The following is a 23,824-nucleotide window of genomic DNA, read 5'->3' as shown; positions in this document are numbered from 1 at the left end:
TGGTTGATGTTGAGAGTGGCCTAGAGTATTGAATATCGGTAACGGTATACCCTAACCCTACCTGATTGAAAGCGCGGCATGCAGTGTGAGTTGGGTGTTATCTGACGTTTGGCAATAACACGCGTTTGGCTTTTGGTGTAATTTGGCACCGGTAACTCCATTTGGCAATGTGTGCTCATTTTTTATGGGGACCTGGTTCCACAATAGAAACCGGGTGTGGCGCTCACAAAGGGGGTGGTTTCGCTGAGATGCCGCCGTGGTGGTGGTGCTGGTGGTGGTGGTGGTGCTGGTGGTGGTGCTGGTGGTGGTGCTGGTGGTGGTGGTGGTTGTGGTGCTGGTGGTGGTGGTGCTGCTGGTGGTGGTGGTGCTGCTGGTGGTGGTTGTGGTGCTGGTGGTGGTTGTGGTGCTGGTGGTGGTGGTGGTGCTGGTGGTGGTGGTGGTGCTGCTGGTGGTGGTGGTGGTGCTGGTGGTGCTGCTGGTGGTGGTTGTGGTGCTGGTGGTGGTGGTGCTTGGTGGTGGTGGTGGTGCTGCTGGTGGTGGTGGTGCTGGTGGTGGTGGTGGCTCGCAGGTCTCGGGCTGTTCGGTCTCCTCACGGCGCGCGCCGCTGCTGGGTTCGTGTGGCAGACAGCGGCCTTGTCACGCAATCTGCAGGCCCTCTACGGTGGCACATTTTCATTTGGCTTTTCTGCCGCTGTCAGATGTTTTTCTGTCATCACATTGGCCGCAATAACTGCGGGATCATGCCAAAGCCTCGGTGTTTTTTGTGTGGAGTGGAAGCCTGAGGGAGGCTGCTGATCGTGGTGTTTGGACATTGTTGATTGCATTTCAGAGAAACTGCCCTGGGTGCTCATAACGACACAGTAGTTTATTCGTTACAATATTTAATCTGGAAATTCCCTTGAGGCATATCATCTCGTTTACATGACTGTCCAAGGTGTCGAGTGACACACACATAGCACACATGAAGCCACATATACACAAACATTTTCAATCAACAGTATAACTTATACCGTTTGCATTTCTAGAACGAATCTCTCATCAAGTGAAATACATAAATATGTACAGATACGTAATTTGATGGAGCACACCGCCGGTCGAATGATGCACTCGAGTTGTGTTATAAGAGTTGTGCGAGTGAGTTTGAATTAGAGATTGAAATGAGATGAGACTGTTGCCATCGTCTCCATGTTGGTGAGTCTGGTAGATGGTTTCATGCTGAAGCAGCTCTGCGTCTGAATGAGAGTATTGAGCTGTTCACGGAGTTGTTGTTGTTGGGACTAAAACTGGGAGTTGCCCAGTTCAGGAGTGGGTGGGGGGAGCATTTACATGTTTAGATTGGCATATAATGGACACCCAGTGAGCATGCATTGCTCGAGTTCTCCAACCCCCAGCACTTGTTTGCACAAACCATGTGACCATTCTCACAAGCCCTCCTGTGTTAACGATAAGCCCGACTGTTAACGAGATACGCACGCTTCCGAGCAGAGGTAACATCACCCAGAGCGGGTGAAGCAATTCCCTTGTCCTTTAAAGGGCCTACCCGGAGTCTTTGCGCACAAGTACACATTCATTGTGTTTGCTTGATGCATTATTTATTTGGACAACTATGTGCAGCACTTACACACAAACCCTCGCCGTCTGTTGGTTTTGCTGCCCAGCGTGTTTGTGTTTAAATGATGCATGTTGCTCCGGTTTTTATGAAGGAATGATGGACCTTCTAGGATGATGGGTTACTGCCATCTGCCTAATTGCTACCAACGTGCAGTCTGCATAACAGCTCTTGTTGTAAATGCGTATACTCGATGACTTTTTCAGCAATGTGGGTAACAAGTTGTGTACACGGGTAGGTAGAGGTTTTAAATTGAAATGCATTTTAAATTGCCGCATTAGCCGTGTTGCAGTTTAGGCGAGCGGCTTGATGTGATTAATTGTAATGTGGTGTCGTGACAGTAATGGATGCTGTTTAGAACTCGCACTGTAATACACATGCATTATGCAGACCACAGCTGTTTGGGTGTTTACCTTTGCGTTGGTCTATCCTACTGTATGTGTTGGTAAAATGTGGTCAATTATTTATCATTCACCAAAATGCATGTGATTATTCTTTTGGAGCCCGATTTTAAATTCTCCCATCACTTTAATTAACCCCTTGTTTTCCAGCTATCGCAGACAGGCAATGGGGGTTGGCCATGTGGTGCTGCTTGTGCTTTTCCTTCACGAGTTGTACATCTGAACATTTCCGGACCCCATTGGTTTCATGGCAAATCCGGCATACGCTCTAAATCTTGGCTTTCAAGCAGTCCTCGGCTCACAGTGATTATGACGCAAGTATTTTTCAGGCTTAGTGATTGTCCCTTAACATGGATGGGTTAAACACGCGGTGGTCGTGGTCACACGTGGCATCTGGCGAGCAGTGATTGCCTCTGCTGCATTGCACTATAAAACGGTAACACAGCTGACATTCACAATACAGTATAAAGTTTTGTGTTTTGAAGTGTAATTTACATTTGCCTTCAGTGGAAAATGGCAGTTTCTCTCATTGGAAACGGGGCATCTTCTATCCAACAGTGCACAGGAAAGGCTATTATTATTATGTAGTGCACCGGTGTATATTTAAATGCGTGGGTAAACTCAAAACACAGTTCCATGTGCGAATTCATGGCAGCAATGTACATGTGTACAACGAGGACCCATACCTAACAGAAAGAAAGGATCCTTGGCCAAAACATCTGGTAGTTCACCAGCATTGGTTCAGGCGAGCCTGACTGCTGATGAGGCACTGAATGTCCAAACCAGTCTTTACACAAAACATCTGGTAGTTCACCACCATTGGTTCAAGCGAGCCTGACTGCTGATGAGGCACTGAATGTCCAAACCAGTCTTTACATAAAACATCTGGCAGTTCACCAGCATTGGTTTAAACAAGTCTGACTGCTGTTGAGGCACCGGATGTGAAACTAGCCCAGACTTGGCTTGTGTTGAACCAATGCTGCTATCATGTAAAACATACTTATTTCTTTATACCCTCTGCTTCTTTCGGTAAAGTCACGTAGATAAAAAAAAATAATAAAAGAAAACACGACGTTTCGGTCGCAACACAAGCGTCCGTCTTATCTCGAGGGATAAGATATCAAAATTAAATTATTATTATAAGTATTTTACATTTCACTATTTAGAGTATTTTATATGCTGAACTTGAGCATAACAATAAATATTTTCTTGCAAAATCACGGTTATGCTCAGTTTCACTGGTGTGCCCATGAGCACTATTATCAGCTGGGATGATCTCATCAGTAATGTTTCCCATATTTCGATGCCTTTTCTGTTATCCATGGAAATGAAGACGACAAGATTGCTACAAATGAGATATCATTCTTCATGTTATCTACAGCAGACCCTGGAGCAAGTTTTACACTAAATATATATCTTGCACTGTGCTGCCAATCGGCCAGTTATAAGCCAAGAGCTAGTTTGCAGAGCTTTATTTTCCTTGTGCACACATCGACCTCAACATCCTCCAGTATTCGCTGTCCCGAGAAGGCCCAAGAGTCTGGCATAGTATTTTTTGTCAAGGTTAGGGTCACTATCGGAGCAAGGTCCACAGGATTTGTCACTCCACCTCCACTGCCCACCCTCATTCTTCTCTGGTCACCGCATTGCGAATCCGCTACTTCGTTTGCTGCTTGTTGCAGATGATCACGGTGCTAATTCGGCAGGGCACCCTGCTTAATACTCTGCGGAAGTATGAACAATAAAAATACTACTGGCTGTCTGCTTCACAGTGGATGTTAAAGATCCTATGATGTCATTCAAAGAATGGTAGGCCATTGTCTGCGAAACAAAGCAATCGTCACCCCCCCTACTCAGTAAGACTTTCCTGGGTAAACAAGTCAAATAATAATAATGCTTGCTCTGCTCCAGCAACCAATGCCTCCTCTCTCGAGGCCCAGCAGGATAATCTCTTCCATGTGTACTCTCTTCTCTCCTGCTCCCACGCTGCTAATCGCCTCTCCACATTAAAATCCAATCTCAAGACCCACCCACTTGCAACTGCTTGTGGGTGATTCTTGACTCAGTTCATATGCTAACTACCCACTCTACATGCCACTGTACATATAAACTAGGGTTATTAAAAGCATTGTTTTGCATTGTCAGTGTTCATAAAAAACTCCGGTAAAAAAACGGCTAAACGTTTGCCACAAATGTATAAATGATTAGAGCAATAAACGTTAAATGTCTAAATTTGTGACTGGTGAATAAAAGGGAGATGATGCCATAGTGGTGTAATTGTCAACACTGGAATTGGAAGCCAGAGGTCACGGTTTCAATAGTATCTCCCGATGGGGCAGTTGAAACAAAGGGGAAAATTCTTAATTCCCTTCCCACCAACTCTGACCACGCAGCAGTGTAATTTGGTTCTCTGCAGTCTGATCGGCAGGTGGATGCGTGGTGGAGTAAAGTGTGAGTATACTGACCTATTTCAAGACGTGTGGTCAGCATGGAAGAGTAGACAAATACCCTCTATAGCTCCCTCTAGTGGAGGCCCTTTCTCAGGCAGTGGCGTGAGTGAGCAATTGCAGGGTTGCACCTCTACCTGGTAACTGATAAATTCGGGCAAACGAGCCACGACATTGGCCTAGGCTGGCACACCGTTTGTACATTCGCGCAAGCCTATCCCTCCATTTGTCACGTTCCACTGGAAACGGTCACCAGTTCCTGACTTTCGGAACCAGTCATCAATTGGGGAAAACGGATACCGGTTTACTGGCAATTGTTTAATAGCTCTCATGTGGACCCACCATGCCATGATTCTTTGTATGCCATGACCGGCCATTTTTCCGCTTTCGCGTGTTTATCCTGTTTACCTCATTTGACCGTGACTGCTCTTACATATGTTTGCTCGATGGCTTCTTAAAATGTTAGTACATTTAATTCTGCATGTAAATATCCACTCAAATAATACATTAACGTAGTTCCTTACCAAGGAAAAGGTGTTTTCACTCTGCTAAGTGATGATAAATGGTGTTATTGCACTTTTGTCCCACCTTAGAGATACTTATTTGCGTGACTAATAATTATTTAAGTGTTGCCGATGAATGGTAGTCATAATGCCGTATGTGAATACAGGTCACCAATGAGCTCGTTAAAATGTACACGCAGGGCTCTGTTATTGCAAGGCTACGTATGTGACTGAACGGCTTTGCAGTCGGCGGCCTCACCCCCGAGGCAGCTTGTGTGCGGATGGCTGTCCGATGTATGCTGCCAACTGGTCATCTATATATTTTTTAAACATGTTTGTTGAGCACAGACTCCAAGGCACACATCGTCAAACTGCCAACAACACGCATCATGATCAAAGTTTGAAATGATGACGGTTAATACGTTTCTTGTATTAAGCTGTGGAAAAGAGACGATGGCAGGGCATTCTTAAGTGGAGCAGGGCGAGAGAAGAAGTGGAAGGAGAAGTGTTGTGATCTGCGGTGTGGTAAATTAGTTAGTCGGTGGGTGAGTGAGTGAATGAATGAATGAGTGGTTGAGTGAGCGAAAGTGTTGATTGTTGAACAGAATGTGGATGAGACGAAACAGCCATTCTGGTAGACGACCCCTCTGAATGTGTTGAGTCATCAAGGGGTAACTGTGGTCGTAGTAACCAATGTAGTAGCTATATACGAGTGATACAGAGGCGACAAATCACCAGTGAGCAAATGACTGGAGTGAATTAGCGAGTGATGCTCAATTCATCTGACTGCTCTACGTTGTATCGTGGTCCTGTGTCACTTTAACAATGCCTGCCTGCATAACCTGCCCACTCACGTTGGGGTCAGAGACCAAAGACAAGTTGCTATTGAGTATTTTCTTTTCTGTTATTTCCACTTTAAATGTGGCTGATTTCCCCTTCCTAAGCTCCTGTCTCCTTGACTTAAATATTTCGTGACTGCAGGAATTCATACTCGATTGTTTGTGTTGCGATCGAAACGTCGTGATTTTTTAAATTATTTTTCTATCTATGTGACTTTACCCAAAGACCCAAAGAGCATGAACTCCTGTTTCACAGGTTGCTGATAAACCTCAGTTGTGTTGTGAAATCCATGGTGGTGGATGTAGGCTTCTGGTACATGTGATTAGACCTGGTACAACAGTCTTATCTGAACTGTCATGGAATGGCTGTGTTTCTAATCTGGTTAAGGATGCATCGAAGAAGCTTACTTTTCTTTTCAGAATTTAGAGTAAATTAGCACTTACTATTTTACTTCAGTCACTCGCTCACTTGTGGCCAGTGGCCTCCTCATCTTCTTTCATTAATGCCATAGATACTATTGACCAGACCGTTTCGTCTCGCTGCTCTTTCTGCTTCTTCCTTCGCAATGCTCCAACTTGGGATTCTATCCGATCGTCTCTTTACCCAAGTTCTTGCAACTTAGCTCAATTCAAGAAACGTATTCACTTTTAATTATTGCAGCTGTGATAGTGCCATTTGTTGCTGGCCGCTTGATATTTTGGGCCTTTGGGCCTAAGCTCAGCAATTAACAGTTTGTTTAGAAACCCCATAGCTGTAATGTGGAAATGAATACGTGGTGGTGTTCTAGTGCAGCTGGTACGTGCTGTTAGCATTGTGGCATCTTCTAAATTAAACTCCAACATAAACCATTCTTTTGTCAGCTTCGCCGTTCCCCATTCAGTAGCCAAGTCAAACAATGTCCGTTTAAAAGCACATTTTTTAATTGCATGCTTTTGGTAACAGAATGTGTTGCCAGGATGACCTCCGTATTAAATTACATTTTAGAGTTAATTTCTTCGATGAGCAACGAATGAATGAGAACCGATTTAGAAAGCGCTGGCAACAATTTTCTTTGCACCAGCTTTTTTACGTTTTATAAAAAAAAACAAGTGCTCACTTTGCGAAAGACTTAAATGAAATGCGTGGCTTATATTATACATTCGAAAGAAAGCTCTGAAGCGAACATTTGAAAGCAGCGGTGTGTGCTGAGCGTGCGTTCGTTGTGGATAGTGCATTGTTTCTTTTGTACTAGCAATGGCAAACTCTTTTGTCTTCCGTGGGACATGACGTATCTCTGTGTTCATGCAGCATTGACCTCCTGGGGACCGCACTCTTTGTCATGCCTCCTAATGTCAGCACGGTAATTGTCATGCCCGTTTTTTGTTTGAGCCAAAACCAGCTGGACTGCACTATGCATAGATCGTAAATCCTTCTACTGGCTTGTGCGAGCATTGCGCTCGGTAGCTTGGATAACGTTCAGTCTTCACAGGAGATTGTTTCAAGCATGGAATGTTTGGAAGTAATTTTTCTGCAATGTTTACTTGGATTTTTTTCACAGTTGTTGAGGACAGGCCAAAAGGCTCAATGTCAAGTGGCCAGCGGAAAACAGCACCATCAAGTTGTAACAGATACGATTTCACAGCGTATGAATGTGTCTCGGTAACTTGCCGGGATACACACGATGAACTAGAGAAGAGAGCATTAGCAGGACCAGAGTAGATTTTGAACTTGACAATAACAAGCAACATCATATCAATGAGGCTTTAGAAAACATTAATCAGTGCATATTATCTGTTATGACATGGATTTGAAACTTAGCAAATAAAAACTCGGCAAAATTACAAAAATATACCAAGAAGCGTGGAGAGATGCATGATGGTAATTACATTGAAAGACAGAAATATGAGTACATGGATCAGAGTACATGTGCAAATTCAACATTTTTACTATGAGGAAAAGTGGGCCTGGGTGAGACACATTGCTATAAATGATGGTAGCCGTTGGATAAGACCGGTGACAGAATGGCAATGCATGGATGGAACATGCCGGACGCGATGACCACCGTAGAGATGGAGAAATGAGATGAGGTCATGTGGAGGAGCGAGATGGATTATGACATCATAGGACTATGAGCAATGGTGACGGCACGGGGAGGCCTTAATCCAGCAGTAGATAATTGATGTTTGATGATGATGATTGAATAATAGTAAAAATTACAATTTATTAATTTTGATGACATCTGAACAGGAAAATGCCCACAGACTCAGAAATGACGGTTACATTCTCATAAGGTTCTGGAATGTCATTGATGATGTGTGTCAGTCTTGTACAGTCATGCATCAGTCATCCGGCCAGACATCGGTTCTCAAACAATCCCATTGACCTAAATGCTGTAAAATCATAACAGCAAATGACCCAGAAGTTGCAAGTGCTGCTTTGCCAATGTGGTGAGCAGGGATGTAACTTATATTTCCACTGCTAGACAGACAATGGTAAACAGAGCAAAGTGTGTATATAGATATATCATATTAAGAGTCAGCACTTTGTTATGTAAAGTTTAACTTCACCTTCAGGTAAGCCTGTACTTTCGAACCATATTCTGGTAGCTGTTCAATTATCAATATAAAATCAATATAAAATATGTTGCTAGTTTAGCAAAGCTGGTGCAATGGACTTCATGCATCACATCACGTCACCTCGGTGTGAAACATTGCTGACTTCAGCCTCACGGCTCAACCTTCTTGGATGGATTCTCAGACGTGTTGGTGTTTAAATAAGTTAACAATTGCACTCCTAGGTCAATCTACTGCTGGATGAAGGCCTCCTCACACCGTGTCAGTCGTGGGGGGTTTGTCTGACCATACATTGCCATCCTGGTCAATATGTGGAGGGAGGTCCGGCCGGGAATTGAACGCAATGCACCCTCCTCCTTGCAGCCTTCTGTGGAACACAACACAACACTGTACATATGGGACCAAGACTGGAAACAATATCGCAGCGATATGCTACCGATTAGCAAAACCTGAACGGAGTAGCTAGGCGGTGCGGGGTGATGGAGGGGGCCCCGAATTGGATGGGACGTCACACACTGCTGTTGTTAGCCATGGGCAGGAGCTCAGGTCGCGGTATTTGTAGGACAGTATGCTAACCACCGTGTAACCGCTCCACCCCACAATTAAATATACACTATGTAATTCAATGCTCTCGGTCTTGCCATCTGTGCCAATTATACCTGTTAAAAATGATATCCTGCCAACAATTTATTTAGTTCAGATTTTTTTTTGTAAATGACTTGTTTTTCTCAAATTCATCATTAGTGCAAATAAACAACAGCTGTTGGATCAAAATGAGCAGCAGATCTCGAATATTACTTTGTTATAACGATCCCTCGTTTATAACGAGCGTACCTGCAGGAACCTGTTCTCTTGTGTCGATTTTATACCTGCGTGCAGCGGTCGTGTTGCGTCAGCCACCCCGCATATAACGATCATACGTGTTGCGAAGCATCCACAGTGTACTTGCTACACAGCACCGTGAACTATGCTGTACAGACTATTGTGCACTACTATAATATACAGTGTATAGTGAAGACTACACGTGTACCTGTGTGTAATGTTCAAATTTTGCATGTGACTATGAGACCTGTACATATCGTCAAAGATCCCTGGTATAGCCTTAACAGACTCTTGGGGCAAATCCTGTTTAGCATCACCTGAAGGTCGGCACAGCACGTGAGGGGATGGGTGGCCAGCACCGCGCCTGGCTGCCTTTGTCTCCCAAGTGCTGATGCACCAGGTACTCATTTCAGGCTGAGTGGACGTCTCGGAGTTCTCGATCGAACAATGCGTCATAAACTATGTATTATAAATTGTGTTTATGATTTATTTTGTTTATTCCAACTGATTTTGAAGAGTTGCGGGCACATTCGAGTCTCATCACACACACGTGCATTGTCAATGAGCTCAGAGAGGACCGGATAATGGGCAATTTCGACGCCAACAAACCTTGCGAAGTGGATTTAGAAACAGTTATTTACAATTGGTCACATACATTCCATCAGCAAGGTTATAAAGAATACAAATGTTCATCAAATATTATTGTGCCTAACCTTTGTAGACTATGAAAGGCATTTGGTTCAGTGGAGACTAATGCAGTCAACCAAGCTCTCACAAGCAGTGTGGCGAGTGAGTGGGTGGTGTTGTTGTGGCCAACAGTGTGGTGGTTTATCGCAGTGTGGATGAAATGACAGTCGGTTTGGTAGCGACCAAGTCCGCAACATGGGTGGCGGAATGAATGAGTGAAGTTCATGGGAACAGTAGCCATGGTAGTATAAGCAAAGGAGTAATAAGGAGGTGACACCACCGCTGAGCGAGTGAATCCGTGAGTGCTGCTTCATCAGTAACTCTGTGACTGCTTTATGTTGAATTCTTCAATTTCAGAGAGGTAGGAACTGGTAATGCCACCCTAACTTAGACAAGACAGCAGCAGCAGCACGATTCCAGCTGAGGTCGAACCTGTGCTCTGTACAGCAACAGTGATAACTGCTTTGAGTTAAAGAGGCTTTGGCATGGAAAAGAAAACCAAGGTTCTTCGATTCCTCCTGAGCCAGATGAGGAAAGCAGAAATTCCCCATGAGATTGTTGTGATAAGCAGACTTATGCAAGTCCCATCTCTGTATGCGTGTGAAATCGCTTGAAATGTGTAATATTCCAAAAATAAATCTGTTAAATAATGCTAGATATGTAGAGCACTTCATTTGCAATTATGTTCATCAGAAGGAACCGAGGTAGACAGCGTAAGCCCACAAGCACATTGCATCAGTCATCACAGAAACATCACACACTAATACGCTTCAGCATTCCCAATTGTTTCTGCCTGAGGCAATTACCAAACAATTACAATAGCTCTTACTGTGTTTTTCATTTCCCATTCAAAAATAACAAATGCCAATTGGGAAAATCTTTAGAGCAAACGTACTTAGAACCTATGCCTCCATAATCGCCTGAGATGACTACTTGCTTTAGCAGTGCTGGAAGCAGTAAGTGTGGCATTTATCTTAAATACCACATAAACAAGCAGGCATCACACCTCCACACATTTGTCCCTAAAATTATGCTGAGAGAGCATAATTTTAGCAGCATTGGTTCAACACAAGCAAACTCTGCACCGGCCTCAACATTCAGCGTCTTAACGGCAGTGGGGCTTTCCTTAACCAACGTCACCACGCAGATATGCGTGGCGACATCACTGCCACGCATTTGCACTTAGAAGCACGGTACCCAGCCAGGCAGGAATCCACCCAGGTCATCGAACCACATAACTTTTCTGTCATATACTACGAGTATAACCTTATCCACAACGACACTGATCAATATCCTGTGCTCGTAACGGTTGCACGAGGTCGTCATAAGCACACTCTATGAGCGCATGCACGTACAAATACATCGGCCGTTCCACATGCGTGATCCTGGAAGCCATGGTGGACTGGTGAAGACCCATGTATGGGGTGTCGTGGTCAAAACCACACGTGCACTGTCTTTGGTCGGAAAGAATGTCCAGAATCCAAATCAACTACCCAAGACGGTATCTGCTTGTGTTTCACCTGCCCAAAACTGGCTGTTGCAAGTAAAAGATAACAATTTTACCAAGGAGAGAAACATACTCGAAAATCTGTGTGCTCGGTGACGAAGTAGTGCTGTGCTACGATGTTATTTGGTAGCGAAGTGTTATTTTGGTGTAACCCAGGTTGCCCTCGCAAGAGAGGCAATGCCGTTTCATGTGTCTCAATCGGTGTTTTTCACCTCCTGGTCAATTGAAGCATCCTGACTGACAGTGAATTAGTTTAAAAGTCACAAAAGCACTACATTTCACGTACATTACTACCTGTGAAACCTCTTCGATTTGTTTGTTTGTTTTTAATCAATCGTTGATGATGCTCTGATTCTAGTTATGGCCCAGTGCTGTGCGCGCTGCTGCTTGGCAGTTGGCACAGTGGACTCACCATCCAGAGCCCCAGCGGTCAATTTCATCTCCCGACGCAGCAGCTGAGATAATGGTGCAAGTTTCTTAACCCCCCCATCACCACCACCTCTGCCCACCAGGCAGCATACCTAGATACACCACCACAGTTACTTTGTTGGCAGGCCGTGTGTGGTGGGGTAGAGTGTGGGTACTCCCACCCCTTCCATGATGTTTGTCCAGCGTGGAAGAGTCGACTTAGCGTACACTCTAGAGGGGCTCTCTCTGCCGCCATTGGTGCGAGCAAGACATATCAGGGCTGCGCTTGTATCATTCCCACCTCCAGCGCTGCGCAGTGCTTTCTATTTCATGTATGTGTGTTTTAAGCACTCGGTTTGGTTTGATTATTTACCAGGCCTTACCAGAAGATGTGAAATTGGACTTGCTGAACCTGTGCAGGCTTTGATGATGGTGAGCCAAACCCCTTGGCTCACCAACAGCACCATAAATATGATAAACCACGGATAGAATATCATCACAGCTTATCCTCCCCAGGCGTGTGTGTGCGTGTCCACCCTTGTAGCTGCTCATGAACCTTGTTCTGAAATTGCCGATTGACGTTTCTGAGCTCTTTAAGATAAACATGTATTCCGTTTCACAACTGCAGAACGACATTCTCAATGTGTCTTTCAATTACTGCACGTGAAAATGTTTGAATAACTTCCTAAAACCAATTCAATTGTAGTTCGACAGTAGTCGCATGACACGAACTAAGCATTAGCACTGTTGTGGAGAATATAAGTAACAATCATTAGGCAGCATATTCCCATACGTGTCCTTCCACATAAAAAAACAAGAGTGATTTATTACAACATCCCATTAGCAACGTGGTCTTCTTTAAGTGAATGATTTAATCAGAATTGGTTCAAAACAAGCATATGCTGAACCAGTTTCGATATTCAGTCTCATACGTAACCTATAAGGCTTTAAAAGGGTTCACCCCTCATTACTTTCAGGAACTAATACATTTATATATTCCGTCAAGGTCCTTAAGATCTTCTGATGTCCAACTGCTCACCACTCCCAGGTCTAGGTGGCGCTTTTTTGGTGCTTTTGTTAGCGTGGCACCCAGGCTGTGGAATGCCTTGCCACTTGAAGTCGGGCAATCCGAGTCAGTAGGTATATTTAAGTCTGCTTTGAAAACCCATCTCTTTAAAGTGACCTTCCCTCTTTCGTTTGGTCGGTTGCCCTGGTTCTGTTTTAGCTTCCTGCTTTTCATGCATTGTGCATTGGGATCCTAGAATGGAATGTGCATTATGCATTTTAATAAGTAGAGATCGGCTTGTTTGAACCGATAATGAATTAAAGACTTTCACATCTATGACAGCAGCAGATTGTGTGGGCGGAGAAGCATGTAACCCTCATAATCCAGCTTTAAACATGTGCTCTAAGCGCACAATTAAACTTACGGACACAATCCTTTATGGAGTTCTCACCCATGTTATTTTTTCCGTAAATGCTCAAGGATCTACGGTAGACAGGAACCGGATGCACTGGCTGATTGGGAGGGACTGGGGCCACAGCTGGAACAAATTGGCTTATTGTTTAAAGCTCAGCTCAATGGCTCTCAGCCATAGTGCACTTTTCTATCCTTCTAGACCCAAAGGCGGAAATCAACACTTCATATCCTGTTTTGCATAATTTGCATTGATGACGTGTATTGTGGAGGTAGTTTTAGCTCCCATGTGATAAAGACAAAAGAAAACCATGTGGCTCTTTTAATCCATAGGCCCAGACCAAATGTTGTTGGTACCACCTGAGCCCCCAACACACGAGTTGTACCACCATCTTACAATTGCCAATACAAGTAAATTATGCAACAACCTTATTTATCTGGCAGTTCACCAGCATTGCTTTCGGCATGCCTGGCTCTGCTGGTGAGACATTGAATGTCGAAACCGGTCGTGTGTTTGCTAGTATTATGCACTCCCAGAAGGCCTTGTGGCTGATGGGATGTGAAAGGTACTTTTGTTATTTGTGCGAGGGAACAGACATGTAAAGGAGGTTTTTGCTTATTTATTTTATGTATTCCTCCGTGGCAATGCTATAGATTATTGAATATGTTTGGTATCACGATGCACTTGTATTTGCCATACATGCAAGCTGGTATCGCTAAATATGTTTCACCTCAAGCTGCACAGAATTCTGCTCGGGCACACAGACCTCTCCTGCTGGTACAGTGATGGGATAATGGGAGCTCCTGCACATTTGGGTTTGGCGTCAGCGGCGGGTTTTTGCTCTTTGAAGGCCTGTCGGCACACGAGGCATGCCTCAGACAGGGTGGGAGGCTTGAACAAAAACCACTTTGCAAGTTACGAGTTGTGCATTGAACAGGAGGTGACTGCGTGGGCCAATCAGTGACAGTAATAACCCCTCAGGGCAACAAATTCAAATGTATTATTTGCTTTATATCCAGGTAAGAATTCAAGAGACCAGGATGAAAAAGATTACCGGTTCCTGACTTTCAGAACCGGTAATCGCTTCTGAGATTGCCTGCTGGTTACCAAGCCGCCAGGCCTTAGCTTGCGCTCACCTTTCTTGAGAGCCACTGTGCGTTGTAGGGGTTGTAGTTTTTTCAAGGTCAATTCACAAATGACAAGCTCAATGTTACTACTGTATCCAAACAAAATACATCCGAAGAAATTTTACAGTTGAAACATTTCAACAAAGAAATAAAATGGCGCCTATGTATGTATGCCTTTCGTGTTTGGTTTGTTATCCTCCAATTAGCGCGGTTGGCTACATACGGTGCGAAAGAAGTTCACCGTATGTAGCCTTTGTGAAGGCAGGGTCATTTTTAACAATACAGTGTAACAAAGACAACATTTGACCTTGTCATGAAGATTCTGGTGTCAGGAGAAAGGTGACCCTCCAGGACTCTTGCCAACGAGATTTTCCATCCCCAAGGGATTTTCCAGGTGAAATATTTCAACAAGTAAATAAATAAAAAGGTCGCCAATTCAGGGATTTTGGGAGGGCAGGATGGCACAGTGGTTCTACTTGAGCCTCTCACAGCAAGAACTTCCTGAGCTCGATTCCCAACTCGGACGCCATTCTGCGTTGAGTGTATATATCCTCCCTCTGTTCTGTATGGTTCACTCTGGGTTCTCGCGTTTTCTCCCACAACTAAAAAACACATTGATATCGTAACTTGATTCGGCCAAACATCCAAATGCTTTAATGCTACCTGCAAATTACTCAGTTGGGATTATATTTAGCAACATTACCCCCTACTGTGAAAACTTGGCATGACCCTCCTAAAATCAAGTCTTGAGACTCCGTAAGGCTTCATATTCTTAGGTTTTTTCGGTAAAGTCACGTAGGTAAAAAATTAAAATTAATAAAAGTTAAATAAAAAATAAAATAAAAATCACGACGTTTCCGAGACAACACAAGCTTCCGTCTTCATTGAGATGGGTTTGGAAAGGCTGGGCAGTCACTGCTATCTGTTCATGTGCCTGAACACCCATACAGTACTTCCATTTAGGAGCTGTATATGAATCTGTTATGTTAGAGCACTCGAGTTGTTACCATAAACAGACGTCTGTGTGCTCATGATGCAGAGGAAGCACACCTGTTGTGTGATGGGAGAGGCCATACATGGGTGTGATTGGACAAGAGATTGGCCTTTGTACTTACTGATGTGTGGTCGCATGACCCACGGCGATGGCAGTGGGCAAGTGAATGATTATCATAATCAGCCATGATTTATCCACTGCTGGCCTCACGGTGCAGCGATCCATCCTGATGTCATTGTTGTGACGGGCCACTGTCATCTCTTCTCGCGACATATCCTGCCAGACCACTTACTCTTCTCAGGAGTCAACCTTACGTGTCTCACCTACGCGTGACATTTTGAGCCTTTGGTTCTGGTGCTCAGCAACTGTGTTAAAGAAATCAGATTCTGATAAGGACCTCATGAATATCAAATAGGAGTAGTATGTCTGGCCTTTGTAGACATCAGCATTGCCTCAGTGGACATTGATGCAGTCATCCAAGTGATTGTCGAGGTCATGTGAGTGGTTATCTCTCCAGCCCCGTTTTAGCCGGACAGTCTGGGAATTAGCATCTGTGTGTGTCAGGTGGCGGGAATTTATTTCAACTGACGCCTGGTACCGTCTTGTGTTGAACTTTATTGGTGTTTACGGGTTTGATAATAGACCAAGGCTGACGGGAAAATGTGTCCTTGTTTGGTCCCCTGTGCAAAAGGTGGCAACCCTCAGGTAAGGGTCAGCCACGTCCAAGTGATGGAGTTGGCCCCTACAGTCAGTAAGTACGGCAAGCCGTTGACATTACCTACAAGGTGAAACCAAGAGTTGATATTAAATATTTTTTACTCTGTATGGCTTCTTGAATTTTCTGTTGAGGACAAGTCTAAAAATAGGCAATGACTTCATGCTTACTGTACAGACAGCTTGCGGTATATGGCTGCAGTGACTCACCGCGCCGTTAGCTCCTGTCTTGAATCCGACTTCGGGGTTGCTGTGGAGCGTCCTCAATGCAGGTAGATGCTTACAACCCCATGTCCACTGGCCAGATGTTCAACATTTCATTCATATTTCGGTGTAGGAAGCGACAAAATAAATAAGCAGATGGTACATGCATCCTTCCCTTATTTGTAATTCCACGTGAAAATGTTTTTTGCGCATGCCATTAGTGACACTTCCTTCAGGGAGTGGGTAATTTTAGCAGCGTTGGTTAAAGGGGAGCAATCTCTGGCCCCAGGTGGGGTGGGTTACAGAGATCATTGGCACATAGGTTCCAGAACACGTTGCTGATAAGGCTGATCCATGATTAAGTACAGGTCACCTGATCGTTGTGGATGATGCAAGTTCTAAGTTGCTTAACTGTTGTCTATCACGTGATATTTTTTTAAAGTTAAAAAATATATATTTATATAGCTGGGCACGGTTGCATTTGCGTATAATCCATCGCTTCAAAAGAGAGTTTCTGGATTAACAGATTTCGTTATCATTCTTTCTCGTGCTGTTTGTTGCTGGCCACTTGACGCTTTGCACCTTTGGTGCTCTGTTCAGCAGGATGTAAAGTGGCCAAGAAAGTGAGCGTACAGCAAGTGGGTTTGCAGACCCATCTGTGCAGACAGAATCAGAATCTGTTTTTAGACTGGAGGAATCCGATGAGCTATGAAGCTCATTTTCACAAACGTCCAGTAGGCCTTTGCCTTTTTACATCTTACAATCGTACAGCTCACTAGCATTGGTTTAAGCAAGCCTCACTGCTCATGAGACACACTGTCAAAACAGGCCCAGAGATTCCTTGTGTCGAACCAGTGCTGCTGACGAAATGATGCACTCCCAGAAGGCTGTGTGGCTGGTGTGGTGTAAACTATACTTACGTGGAGGATTAGATATATGAAGAAGGCAAATTGTGTGTTTATTTATGTTAAGTATATTAGCCACAACGAGGCAGGTGATTATTCTGTGTGGACCTTCGAGCGTTGCTCCTCTGTGAGCTTGTGGGGGCTACTCCAGTCGCTTTGGCCTCCAGTGCGCGCACACACACACACGTGTACATACACACACGCACACGTGTACGTGCACACGTGTACGCGTGCACGCGCACAGGTGCACACGCGCACACGCGCACACACGTGCACACGCGTACACACACGTGCACACGCGTACACACACGTGCACACACTCACACGTGTACATCCACACACACGTGTACACCCACACACACGTGTACACACTCACACACGTGTACACACCCACACACACACAAAGATCCCCCTTATAGCCTTAACAGACTGTAGGGGCAAGTGCTGTTAGCGAGCACCTATGAAGGCCGGAACAGTACACGAGGGGGTGGGTGGGCCAGCACCACGCCCGACCGCCTTTGTCTCCCCAGTGGCGATGTTTACACATAGCACCAGGTACTCATTTCAGGCTGAGTCGACCTAGGGGAGGCCCAGGACTGGTTCAGATAATCGTCACTGGTGTTGGCCGTGAGCGGGAATCGAACCCGGGTCGCCAGGTTCATAGCGTAGCGCGCTAACCGCTACACCACCGCTCCCCACCCACACACACGTGCACATCCACACACACACGTGCACACACACACACGTGCACATCCACACACGTGTACACACACTCACGTGAGTATACACACACACGTGCACATACACACACGTGTACACACGCACGAGGGAAATTTGCCCAACAGCCCAATTCAGAATCCTTCTAAGAGGTGCTTAACTCAACGAGACTCTTCTCTATAAAGAAATGAAATAATAACACAAATTATAATAATATATAATTAAATTACTGCACTGCTCACAATGTCGGTGCTTCCTTGCCTGCGTTGCATTTTAAACACCTGCAGATTGTCTTCTCCGCAGTAAAACTAAATTCTGGTTCTTTATTTCATTCAAAAGTAAATTAGTGTTTAAGCCTGTAAATATTAATGTAGTCCAATTTGATCATTACAATGTTAATGAATCATTTTGAATAAGAGTGTATTCATATTCCTTAATAATGTATAAGCACCTCGTCTATGACTGGGCGTGTAAATGAAGTGCCGTTGACCTCTGGACCCCGAGCAGTGCATGTGTAAGCACTGTACGCTGGGCATGTAATCAAGTACAGTACAGTGTTCACTTTCTTCAGGGTTTATCCTGAGCCTGTTTGGGTTACTCACCGTGCAGTAGTTTCAGTGTACATTCCTGTCGTGCTGAACGCAGACATATCGCTAAAGCAATGGTGGAACTGTGAATGTACAGCCGACGTTCACTGTCATTTATCTCTGCAGAGACACGCAGTGTGGGAACAGAAGAAGCGGTGTGAACATTTACGTTGACCGTGTTTGGCATTCCAGCGTAAACGGGCTTCTTTCCACCGCTGTCTGGATGACACAGACGTGATGGTATTTTGTATCAAGGCGAACATAAAAAACGAGATAATGTAAACCACTGAGCCTTCTCTCGTGTGGCACGTTGTGTGGGTAGGCAACTCCACAAATCTCTCCGGCGGCTTTCCCCGCTCCAGGGCGCTCTGCACGGTACTCTGTGGTGCGGTGCACGGTACTCTGTGGTGCGATGCACGGTACTCTGTGGTGCGGTGCACGGTACTCTGTGGTGCGGTGCACGGTACTCTGTGGTGCGGTGCGGCGCGTGTGCAGTGCGTGGGCAGTGAAATGTGGTGCGGTGCGTAAAAACATCGCCACTGGGGAGACAAAGGCGGCCGGGCGTGGTGCTGGCCACCCACCCCCTTGTGTACCGTGCCGGCCTTCATAGGTGCTCGCTAACAGCACTTGCCCTACAGTCTGTACTAGGAATCTTTGTTTAGTCTTTGTGTGGGGCGTGCGTGGCCTGATGCTGGTGTGGTGCGTATGGGGAACCACCCCGGCATGTTACGTACGGGTGGTGACATGGCAGAGCTGTAGCTTCTTCGCCTCTCGTTTCAGGGGTTTGTGATTTGAATCTGGCAGGCTGCCCTGGTTATTACTGTAGGTGGATAAAAAAAAATTGTCTGCTCATTTATAAGAGTTACCATTTAAGAGTTTTTGTAGAAGTCTTTATTTTAATATTTTACCTGGCTAATCCCTTGAGGTGGGATGCCTCGTTGGTAAGGGCGGCCCGGGTGTAGTAACGCACACCTCGCAAACACAGAACGCAGTGCGGGAGGCTGCACGAGAGCGTGGCAGGTGGTGGTGAGTGCTGTCGGTAGCACCCCGTGATGGGCCGACTGCCGACACGGGCATTGGAACGGTCTCCACGAGTCCGGCGACCAAGGGGAAGAGAAGACCTCAGAGTGGACGGTGGGAGACGGTCGGGGAAGAGCTTGGAGGTCACGTGTCTTGGCTGTGCAGCAGCAGCAGCAGCTGTGGGATCTGGCAGAGGGAAGGAAGCTTTGGCGAGGTGCGGTGGCAGCGGCGACGATGACATCTCGGTCTCGAATCTGAACGAGCAGTCGAATGTCGTTGTTGTGAAATCCCCGGCCTCCAGTGCGCTTCGTGGGTTCTCCCGGTGTTTCACCACCTGCTGCATTCACCTAACAGGATGTAGGCTAAACTCTGGGTTGCAGAGTCAATAAAGTGTATTTTAGCCAGGATGCTCATCTCATATTTACACAGGTCTGTACAAATATATTACTGAAACTCAAATTTCTCAGTGGATTCACCGAGCCTGTCAAAAAGCAATCACCGAGCTGGTGCTCATCTCCCGTTTTTAGCCCTGAGCCGGTGCTGGAAATTCCACATTTCTGTGGTGGGGGTGGGTCTCCTCCGTAAGACAGCCACTGTTGACTTCCCACAAAGTGGTACCTATTTTAGCAAGCCCAGAGGGATGGTGGGCTGAGTCAACCCCCAACCAGGATTGATGGCTGTCATAAGTCTTAGGCTTCTGATTATGGATGAATTGCCAAAAGCTGCATGTAACTTTGTAATGACAGCAGTAATATTGAAAATGTAGCTGGTCTAGCTCGATCAGGCTGCATAATTTAGGTGATATGAAATTAGCCTTTCATATGCACCTTGAGGCATTTTAATCTGTTGCTTCTCGTTAGTTTGAAATAAGCTATGTGCTACCCAAAATGTTGTTGCTAAAACAATATATCGTGGTTTTTGCCTGTAACTTACTTTGTCCTCTCTGTGGTTTTATTCCAGTGCAACTTGCATGGCACCAGTCCATGATCGCTTCCTGTGTTGAATTTGTGGAGGCCAGAGACGGCTCTGACCATCTGAGAGTTGTACATTTTTGCTTTATTTATTAAAATATTCATTGTTTGCAAGGGTGTCCTGGGTGCCAATTGGCACACGTAGAAAACATGCAATGCCGCGCGCGTGCACACATTTTACATGTGTGGGATTTGCATTGCCACAAGACAAAGTCAAACACATAAATGCACAAATCATTAAGTCGTGCACCGCGCCAGTTCACAGAGGATGTCCTCTGGAGCTGGCACTCGTTGGTCTCGGAGACCCAGCCAACTTTCAGATTTGTAAAGTTTGAATGGTAACGCTGGCACACGATGGCCTACTCGTCTTCAAATGGCATTACGGGATCCTCAGTGGCCACCGTGAAACAGATGGTGTGTATATTATGGTGAATACACTCAGTATTAGCCAGGGCAGCCTGCCGGATTCCAACCATGAAACTCGATTGTGGTACTGCTAGGCCATGCCATCTTTTAATGCATTTATCCTTATTTAGAAGTTAATTTCCCCATACGTTTGTTTTACATCCTCATATTTGTGGTTTGTGGCTGCACCATACATTTTGATTTTTTACAACTTGTAGTGTTTCAAGAGCCTTAATCTAAGCTAAGAAACGATGTGATTGACACTTGAATCCGTGATTTTGGTTTTAATAAAGTTATAGAGCACGGGCCCAAAGGCCCAGAATGGCAAGCGGCCAGCAACAGACAGCACTGTCGGAGCTGCAGGAAGATAAGAGGGAGATGTTGCCATGCACAACACTCTTAGCAGTTTGCGTGAGGGCACGGAATGTGGTGCAGAGGGAGACGTTTCAGTTGGGCGCTATGTGCCCACCTCTGCCGCTTCACTCCACCCAACATGCTCCCTCACCCAGACCTGATGCAGGGAGAGAGACAGCCATCCTGGCTAGAGTTAGAAAACGTTTAAAAAAATACTGATCTGCTCAAGGGAAGGTGCAAAACTTTTTAAAATATATATTTTCCTCATTCTGGTACTGCATTCTTTTTTGCTTCTAAAAGTCAAAAAGTAGCTTGTTCAGCACGACACGGTCTGGAGGTGACTGCACGACTGCGCATTATTCTAAATCTCGGGTTTACAACAGTATTGTCAGCTTCTTGCTGGCGCAACATTGCTGAATGCTCATTGCCGCCGCGAGGCAATGAGCATTGCACAAAGTAGGAAGGAGATGGAGCAGTGAAATCAGCTCGTATGCAGAAGTCAAGGTGGATCGTTGTATCGCGAGACAGTGGGATTGCGACATCCTGGGGAGGCCTCATCCAGCAGTGGCTCGATCATCGTCCGTGGCTTTAGGCACGCAATTAAAACGTCGTTTTCGCTACTGCTGCATTAGCATTGGGATACAATGGTGGTGGAATGGGAGGGAGATGAATGACGCTGGCTACTACACGGAGCCGGCTCCGCGGATGCCGCTGCCCGAGCACGTGCCGCGTTTACTAATTCACCACCACTGTAATTTGAGTCATTTTCTGAGTCTCTGCCAACATTTAGCTGCAGGCTTGGTTATTGTTCCGGCAGTCAAAGGTTAAGTAAATGCAACCTGTTAGCACATTCTTCGTGTTTCATCTCTTGCATTAATGTGTCATCTCCCGGAATGTGTGTTGCGTGCTTTGGTGAAGTTGCCATTTATGATCCGAGTGATTTACTTCTCAAATAAGCATTGAGGAGGTGCTCATCTCCTGTTTAGAATCCTGAGCCAGGGGTGGAAATTCCACGTTCTTATGGCAGGGGCTGGTCTGTCCATAGGAGCGCCGTTGTTAACTTCCCCAAAAAATTGGCATTCATGTTATCGACCCTGGAGGGATGATGGGCTGTCCACTCACAACCAGGAATTGAACTCGCAATCTCCCAATTGCGGGCCGCTCTTCAAATACGACACTTTAACGCTGGTTTCCGCCACATCAGTTCTTCACCATCACCCGTGCTGTAATGGTCAAAGTTAAACCAAGGATGCCTCTATTTTTTTATTCTGCAATCCTTGCTTTCAAAAAACGGTAAGGCAAATACAGAGTTTGTGTAAACTTCAGTACATCTGCTTCAGTGGCGTCGCACTTTTCTGATAAAGAGCAAATACCCCAACAGTCCTGAGTGGCTTGTCACTCATTCATGATGGGCCTTCAATTGTGTAAACAGTGTAGTTGACTGATGACTGTGGTGTATACACAGTGTATTCCACCTGAAGACGGAGGCTTGTGTTGCCTCCAAAACGTCGTGATTTTTACTTTTATTAATTTTAATTTTTTACCTACGTGACTTTACCGAAAAAACGTAAGAATATGTATACACAGAGCAAAATAAGTAGGCAGACAATACGCCTCCTTCACATTTTTGTCTATTCGCAAAAGAAATCGTGTTTTTTACACAACCCGTCAGCCACACGACTTTTAGGAGTGCACAATTTTCTGCAGGATTTATTCACCACAAGCAAACTGGACCGGTTTTGACATTCGCTGTCTCATCAGCAGAGTCGGGCCTGCTTAACCCAGTGTTGGTGAACCGCCAGATGTTTATCGGAAACGCAATTTATCTGCTGACATTTGCAGATAAAGTGTGGGGGAGGAAAATATTGAACATAAGGCAAACGATTATCTTGAGCAGAGCGATGAGGCTCACAGTTGCATGTATGCAGGGAGAGCCGCTCGCTCGTCCCAGTCTCGTGACCGCGTTACGACAGTGGTGGCCTCAAGGTAATTGTGCCGAGTCTGTAAAGCCACTGCTTGGCTTGTACGTACGACTGCCACTGGCTGGAAAATGTGTCCCCAATAGAGTCCAGAAAGTGAATCAAAATATGAGGTGTGTGTGTGTTGGGAGCTTACACTCTTTGACTTTAGATGGCCTTGGTACTATTAGACACTGAAAGTAAGACCTTTGTCTGATCTCCAGTTGCTATCAACTATTCCATTACCATAATTGACAACAATTGAGTAAACCTACATGCAACATTGGTATGTTGCTTTTTATTAATCTGCAACAATCCATCCATCATCTGGACATTAACTGATGTCACCACTCCATTGCCTTGCTGGAGGTTTACTCGGACGAATTACATTCCTTGGCTGTCACGCCTTCATTTTTCTTGACCGCCGTGTGTTCCTGTGCATCTCTGAGTGTTACCTGTATTCGTGTCCGTGTGTGTCTGTGAGTGTTACCTGTTTTCGTGTCCGTGTGTGTCTGTGAGTGTTACCTGTATTCGTGTCCGTGTGTGTCTGTGAGTGTTAACTGTATTCGTGTCCGTGTGTGCCTCTGTGATTATCGCCTGCAGTGTGTGATCGAAGCATGTAACTTGGAACTTGCTGATCTGCCTCTACTGACATCTGTGAAGAAGTGCTTCTT

The 23,824-nt window shown here is 45.3% G+C and overlaps 1 protein-coding gene across 5 annotated transcripts in view; it reads left to right on the top strand.

Annotated features, from left to right (window-relative positions):
- KAZN (kazrin, periplakin interacting protein) overlaps positions 1–23,824 on the top strand; it is an 87,099-nt gene that overhangs the window by 1,336 nt on the left and 61,939 nt on the right. The window lies entirely within an intron of this gene.

Source organism: Lethenteron reissneri, chromosome 40, assembly GCF_015708825.2.
Source record: "Lethenteron reissneri isolate LAM-NWPU_2019-01 chromosome 40, ASM1570882v1, whole genome shotgun sequence".
Taxonomy (NCBI): domain Eukaryota; kingdom Metazoa; phylum Chordata; class Hyperoartia; order Petromyzontiformes; family Petromyzontidae; genus Lethenteron; species Lethenteron reissneri.
This window is presented reverse-complemented; position numbering and strand designations above follow the sequence as displayed.